Source organism: Arachis hypogaea, chromosome 1 (genome assembly GCF_003086295.3).
Source record: "Arachis hypogaea cultivar Tifrunner chromosome 1, arahy.Tifrunner.gnm2.J5K5, whole genome shotgun sequence".
Lineage (NCBI taxonomy): Eukaryota > Viridiplantae > Streptophyta > Magnoliopsida > Fabales > Fabaceae > Arachis > Arachis hypogaea.
In genome coordinates this window covers 66,892,750-66,900,077 of record NC_092036.1, presented here as the reverse complement: position 1 = coordinate 66,900,077, position 7,328 = coordinate 66,892,750, and the positions used below count along the sequence as shown (strand labels likewise).

General features: G+C 44.0%; 1 long non-coding RNA gene across 1 annotated transcript in view; it reads right to left on the bottom strand.

Moving 5' to 3' along the window:
• Positions 1-5,713, bottom strand: part of LOC140184527 (uncharacterized) — a 7,980-nt gene extending 2,267 nt beyond the window's left edge. The window contains exon 1 of the long non-coding RNA XR_011881542.1: positions 5,275-5,713. This is a non-coding gene — a long non-coding RNA (uncharacterized lncRNA). The remainder of the gene's footprint in view (positions 1-5,274) is intronic.
• Positions 5,714-7,328: the final 1,615 nt, after the last annotated feature.

Genomic DNA, 7,328 nt, shown 5'->3' with positions numbered 1-7,328 from the left:
ATCCATCAATCCCTGTGAGATCGACCTCACTCCCGTGAGTTATTATTACTTGATGCGACCCGGTGCACTTGCCGGTTGGATTTGTGTTTTGGGAGAAATTCATTTTTCCACCAAAATACTCATCAAGTTTTTGGCGCCGTTGCCGGGGATTGATTAGATCAACAATGATTAAGTGGGTGAGAAGTCTAGATCAAGCATTTTCTTTATTTTTGTTCTCTGTTCTAAGTTGAAACCAAGGTGTTTGAGTTATTGCCTCACTAAGAAATTCATCTCTGAGATATGAATTTCAATTTTCCTTGGTGTTGTGTTTTACAAAATTCAAATGGAGTTCAACTCATCTTATGATCAAACAAATTTTATGGGATATTACCCACCATCACCAATCTCTAATGGTGGTTGGGAATATCACCAAGAAACTTCAAATTCTGGGCACTCCAATTCATGGAGCTATGCTTCAGAAACACAAGATGAGCAAGAAAATCATATGGGATACCAACCACCACCACAAATGATTCAAGTCATTATTCTAATGGTGGCTGGGAGTATCACCAAGGAATGAAAGAGCATTCACCCTCACGTCCCAGTTTCTCAATTGACAATTCTTCATCACCTAAATATGCCTCAACACAAACCTCCACGAGCCAAAGACTCTCAAAACTTGAGTCCATGTTTAACAGGATGGTGGAGGAAGGTCAACAATCTTGGAGGGAACTAGAAATCCTTTCTCAGGAGACAGATAAGCAATTGGAGGACACAGATAAACGCTTAGAACTACTAAGCAAGGAAAATAAAGACCAATTGACGGATGTGAAGGATAAAGTGGAAGAGCAAGATAAGGAGGCCACTGCATCAAGTGAACTTTCAATGAAGAATGAGGTGGTTGAACCTGAAACTGCACTTGAGATGACAAGAGAACATGAAGACTCACAGCTCTCACAAACTCCCCTGGACCAAAACGCCTCAACACTTGACTCCATGATTGAAAGGTATGAAGAAGAGATGAAGAAATGTTGGGAAAATCGACAAACCTCCCCCATGATAGAGCTATTAAAACAAATGTTGGGTGCAAAGAAAGGAGTGGAGGAGCATGAAAGTGAGGAAGTCATTCCAGAGAATTCACACTCAAGTGAGGAAGAGTTCATGGAACCACCGATTCAAAAGGCTCTGGATGAATACAAAACTCCAATAATCACACAGCAACCAAGACTTGGATTCAAAGAAGTGAAGGCAACTAACAAAAGCACCAATCCTGTCCCTAATCCAGTAAGCAAGATCAATCAAGCCATTTGCAAAAGGAAGCTTGCTGAGGAAAAGCCAAGACAAGGGACAGTAGCTGAAACTTCTCCCCTCTTGGAGTCATTCCTCTTAACAAACTGGAAGAAGAGGAAGAAAGTAAACAACATGTCAACAGTAGGTACAAATTCTCTTCTATGCTTTGCTTTCATTCTTTGTTTTGTTTTAAATTCAATAAATTGGCATATGGTTACATTCTAAGTTTGGTGTTGCCTTGCAACAAATTGTTTTCAATCTTTTTGGATGATTGCATCAAATCAAAAATGAAAGCGACACACCAAGATTCTAAGTTTGGTGTGCCACCTATTTTTCTATGCAAATCATTCAGCAACACCACTTGTCTGCATAACCATAATGTCTTTGCAGTATTAATTTTTTTTTGGTTTGATATTTTGTTATTCTGTTTACTTTAGTTAATTCTTTGTTTTTAATGCTTTCATTTTAGTCTGCTTATTTGCTGTGTTTATTAATACGTCACCAAGAGAGCTTTATTAATGACAGATTCTTGGCTTAGTGATCGTATTTAATAAAGAACAGTTTCATTTGCTTGGTTTTAATTCAAATAAATGGACATAGGATTGCATTTTAAGTTTGGTGTTGCTATGCAACACAATTTGCTTCAAATCTTTACTGGATACTTGCATTGATTCCAAGTGAAAGTGTCACACTAAGTTTGGTGTGCCACTTATTCTTTATGCAAAGTATTATGCTCACCTTCTTAAGCTTGCAATCACAATGTCTCTGTCTCTTGTGCCTTGATTATTATCTTTAATTTTGCTTGCTTGAAACACATGTACTACTAACATTTCTTGTGTAAGACATTCATGATCCATCTTAGCCCATAGCCACGGTTCTAATAGTTGCTTGAGGATGAGCAAGCATTCTGAGTTTGGTATGGGAAGGAGGAGAATGGGAGGAAAATGACAACAATAGAGAAGATGAACTACAAGGTTGTAAAGTTCTTTTTCCTCTCATTTGTTTCAAGCACTATAAATTGCATGATTGTCTTTACCTTCTCTGTATGCATGTGTGTATGAAAAGGCATAGTTTGATTTCTAAATTGCAACATGGTGCTATGTCATTATGATTACCAACTTGAGTTTTGTGAATTCAAAAGCAACAAAGTATCATGATCATAAACAAACAAGGCATTAAAGAAGATTTTAGCATGTGCATAAAAGTATTGGAAAGCTAGTATATTTGATTGTTGCTTAATTGCATTGGATTTTATTTAATTGAAGTTTTCATCTAGGACATTTTGTGAAATCTTTTAAAATCATGAAAACCTTGAAAGCAAATGCAAAATAAAGCAAGAAAAGGAAAAAGGGAAAGAATGAGAAAGCTGAAGGCTCTGAGTACCAATGGCAATTTATTTGTTAAGTGCTTGTGGTGTTTATGTATCAAGCCAAATGCTTGGAAACAAAACACTTAGAAGTCAAGGCTAGGCTCAAAGTGCAAAAGCACTCCCTCAAAGCTCAAGGCTCTGAGCATCAATGATTAGAGAGTTAAGAAAAGAAAAGAAAAATGAGCTTAATGAAGTCCTCTAATCAAATGCTTGTGGTGCTTATGTATCAAGTGGTAATACTTGAAAACAAAGCATTTAGAAGTCATAGCTTTGTTATCAACTCATGGGGCAAAGCACCCAAAAGGAGAAGCTAAATAAGAAAATCAAAAGCTTGTTTCAAGGAAGAAATATAAGAGAAAGGTTTCATAAATTGAGCTAGATGGAAGCATCAATCATTTATATCTCTTTTGTGATTGTAGCATGCTTAGAAAACTAGCTCACCATGAACATTGAGTTGCTATTCTTCTTGCCTTGGATTGTCAATCTTTAGTGCATGATTCTTTTCTTGCTTGGGGACAAGCAAGGTTTAAGTTTGGTGTTGTGATGACATGTCACCATGTCATGTTTTTCTATGCTTTTTCCTTTGTTTTCAATAGGTTTTATGCACTTTCTTGAGCCATAAGCAAGCCAATTGGGTAGATTTTCATGCTTCCTTTGATTTAATCAACCATGTGTGAATTCATGCTATTTCATGAGGTTTTATGCTATAATTATCACATATTATGAAAGAATGAATATCTCATGATTTTGAGCATAGCTTTGATGTGTTTGGTTGATTAATGATAGGTGAAGAAAGCTTGGAGAAAGGTTGAAGCAAGAAGGAATGGCTAGGAGCAAAGAGAGGACAATGAAATAAGTGAAATTGAACCAAGAAGCATAAAGTTGGACTTGAAGTTAGCCCTCAAACTTTTGCACAAACTTTTGGGTGAAAAGTTAGCCTCAAAGTTAGACCCCTAACTTTTAGGCTAACGTGAGAATTTGAAAATCACTCCCTGGGCTACTCACGTTTGCGCCAACGTTAGCCCCATAACTTTTGGGCTAACGTTGGCACATGAAGATACAAGGTTAGGGGGCAAAAGTTTGCGCCAACGTTAGCCCCCTAACTTTTGGGCTAACGTTGGTGCCACACACCACAACAGCTTGAAGGGGTATACTTCCAACAAGAATAACTTGAGCTACAGAGCTCCAAATGAGGTGATTCAAGAAGCATTGGAAAGTAGAAATCAAGAGCTTTCCAAGCATATATGGCACTGCATGGTAGACACTAAAATTGAGGGAGAAAACTGCCCCGCAATGTGCATAAACGAACATGGTGGCAAGCGGCAGTGAGGCCAACTGACCTCTGCACTTTCAACGGAGTATAACTCAAGCTGTAGAGCTCCAATTGATGCGCTTCCAATGGCAATGGAAAGTAGACATTCAGAGCTTTCCAACCATATCTGATAGTCTATATTGGGCATAAAATTGGCAACATGACAAGAGGACAAAGTTGGCACCATAAATGTACAAAGGGAGGCCAACGTTGGAGCAAAAGTTAGACCCCTAACTTTGGCACCAACGTTGGTATCAGCAGATTATGGTAGCTGATATGAAAAGTTGGAGCAAAAGTTAGACCCCTAACTTTTGCTCAAACTTTTACTCAAGCTTTCATGATTTCAAACCCGGTTCACTTCGGTTCCTCTCCAAACTCCAAGAGCAATCAACGAAGGCCTTTATCAACCCAATTCCATCAAGAGCAAGGGCTCATTATCATCACTCAAAGGCACAAGAGATAGATAAAATAGGAATTTCATTTAATTGTAATTTGTTTTAATTTCAATTTCATTTTCATTTCCATTTTGTAAAGCCTATATAAGGCATCATTTTCATATTGGTGAGGAGGCTGGCTCCACTAGGGAGCACTAGGAGTAGTAGTAGAGAGCTCTCTCTTTAATTTGTTTTTGAGGCTTGGGTTGGAGAATTGAAGGAATTCTGTTTCAATCTCATCCTAAGATCTCTCTGCTTTATTTACTGCACACTTGAATTTCAGTTTCGGTTAATTGCTTCTTCATCTACTCCTTCTGCACTTTACATTTCTCTAATTTCTTTGCAATTGCTCTTGTTGGATCTAGGAAGGCATTGAGATCTAGACTTGGTTATCTAGTCTCTTGGGTCCTGAGATCTGAATTCCAATTTTTCATTCTCTGTTTAATGCTTTTCATGGTTATTTACGTTTCTGTTCTTTATATCCGATTCAATTAAGTCATATTCCAATCTTCTAATTGTTGCAATTTACTTTTCCTTGTTTAAATTCTGCAAATCCAATTCCCAATTCCCTTTACAATTTCATGCAATTTATAATTCTTGCAATTTAAGATTCTTGCAATTTACATTTCCTGCTCTTTAAGTTACTTGCCAATTTACATTCTGCAACTTTAAATTCATTGTCCTTTACTTTTTGTTGGTTACAATTTCACACAATTCACATAAATGTTAGCTTGACTAAACTAATCACCCACTAAAGTTGCTTGATCCATCAATCCCTGTGGGATCGACCTCACTCCCGTGAGTTATTATTACTTGATGCGACCCGGTCCACTTGCCGGTTGGATTTGTGTTTTGGGAGAAATTCATTTTTCCACCAAAATACTCATCACCTTCCTTGGATGTGGTAGCCGTTTCTCAGGCTCCTTCTCCGGAATCGAACCCTAATTGTCCGTCACCCGTCACCACCATGGTAGGCCACTATCCTACCATCGAAAGTTGATAGGGCAGAAATTTGAATGATGCGTCGCCGGCACAAGGGCCGTGCGATCCGACGAGTTATCATGAATCATCAAAGCAACAGGCAGGGCCTGCGTTGACCTTTTATCTAATAAATGCATCCCTTCCAGAAGTCGGGGTTTGTTGCACGTATTAGCTCTAGAATTACTACGGTTATCCAAGTAGTAGGTACCATCAAACAAACTATAACTGATTTAATGAGCCATTCGCAGTTTCACAGTCTGAATTAGTTCATACTTACACATGCATGGCTTAATCTTTGAGACAAGCATATGACTACTGGCAGGATCAACCAGGTAGAATCCGTCACCGACCTTGCTCGCCGCGCTGCCGACGCCCCCGCGAGGGGAAGCTTCGGACGGACACGGCGGCAGGCATCTTTCCGAGAAACCGAATCATCTGAGGGACAGACGGGGATCTAAGACCCCATCCGGACCGCGTGCACCGCACCCGCGAGAACAGAACACGCACGCAGGCCACCGTTGCCGCACAGAGCGCCGAGACGGGTAGGACCACGGGCGTGTCTTGGAACTCCCCCGGCAATCCCACAAGGGGACTCCAAAGAGGAAAGGTTGGGGCAAGGCAGGGATACCACACCGCGGGGTAGGAAACACAGGAGCCGCACAACCGTGGAACGAGCACCGTCGCTCGAGCCGACACATGAAGAGAGTCCGGTGCGCCCGTTCATTACGCGAGGCAAGGAGCCAGACAGCACTCAGGACCCACACACCGCTCATCCGCCACCACGGTCCGCAAACCCAGCACGCCCAGACGAACCGCGCCCCGCACGCCAAGGCGCGTGCAGGCAAGCGGAAGCATACGGCAGGGCCGAGCCAATGCCGCTGGGCAGGGTTCAAAGGAAGTGACGAAGGATACTCGAGGGACAGGCCGAAGCGTCACCTGCTTCGGCTAGAACTGAAAAGCCGCAACGTCTAGAACGAGTCACAAGAACAAGCCACACCAGGTCGGGACCCGTCGTAGGTCGAGCCTGGAGCCAGGCCGAGCACAACGCGATGCCCCACCAGAGTGGACGCAAACCGAAAACCGTCTTCCGCGACTTGCCCCCTCCAAGTAATAGGACGGGGACGTCACGTTGCCCCCGGCGCACGACACACCCGCCGCACGGATATCGGTGATCCGCGACGTGCGCCACACCAGGCCTGGCCTAGCGTTGGGCCGCGCACACCGCGTTGCCCCTCGCGGGGGCGCACAGGCCGCCCGCCGTTCCCACGCCGTGCTCGGACTTGGGGGATGATCCCTTGTCCTGGGCCAAGCTCAAGGAGTTGCCCCGGGCGGGTGCCCAAGGCAAAACACCTCCACGCCATGATCCCTAGGTGGTGCCTGGATGGCCCGTGCATGGGATTGTTTCCCTCGTTGTTCCTACGGCAATCGGGTTTCGCCGGAGCCTGATGCCCGTGATCGACCTTGGACTGGGGGCGGGTGCCCCCGTCGGCAACACCACAGCCACAAGGGGCTTGCTAGCGTGCCTAGGCAACGTGCATCTTGCTGGCATTGCGCCCAGCAAGCCTTTGGGCATCTCACCTTGCTCGCATTGCGCCAAGCAAGCCTTTGGGCAACTCGAGTTTCAGCGCGGCCGTTCGGTGCGCGAGGCAAGGAGCCAGACACACTAACAACCCGCACACCGCTCATCCGCCACCACGGTCCGCAAACCCAGCTCGCCCGGACCGACCGCCCCCAGCACGCCTTGGAGCGTGCAGGCAAGCGAAAGCATACGGGAGTGTCGAGCCGACTCCGCTGGGCAGGGTTCAGAGGAAGCGACGAAGAACATTCAAGGGACAGCCCGAGGCGTTAGGTGCTTCGGGCGATAATCGAACAGCCGCACCGTCTAGATTAGGCAACATGCACAACAAAACCAACACCGCGTCGGGCACCGTCTTGCGTCGACCCTAGACGTAGGGCGAGCACG